Source organism: Phytophthora parasitica, assembly GCF_000247585.1.
Source record: "Phytophthora parasitica INRA-310 unplaced genomic scaffold supercont2.145, whole genome shotgun sequence".
Classification (NCBI taxonomy): domain Eukaryota; phylum Oomycota; class Peronosporomycetes; order Peronosporales; family Peronosporaceae; genus Phytophthora; species Phytophthora nicotianae.
The window spans coordinates 57151-57553 of record NW_008649131.1 but is presented as its reverse complement, the minus strand read 5'-3'; positions in this window follow the sequence as shown (position 1 = coordinate 57553).

Here is a 403-nt window from a genome sequence, read left to right as displayed (position 1 = left end):
AGGGCATACTTCATCGCCAGGAGCTCCTTGTCATGGACAGGGTAGTTCCGTTCGGCAGCCTTGAGCTGCCTGGACTGGAACGAAATGACTCGTTCGTGTCCGACTGCATCGTTTTGCAATAATGCACAACTGATATCATAGTCGGAGGCATCACAGACAAACGCTGAATGGCTTCGACTCGTCAGGCAAAGCCAGGACCGGCGTCTCTTGCAGGCTGGCCTTGACGCTGTCAAAGGCGTCCTGGTGCGTTTGCTCCCAGCGCCAGTCGGCATCCTTCTTCAGGAGATCCGACAAGGGTTTTGCGAGACCCGCGTACCCTGCGCTGTACTTGTGGAGGTAGTTGGTCAAACCCAACCCCTTCCTGAGATCCTTCTGAGATCTGGGTGTCGGCCACGTTGCAATG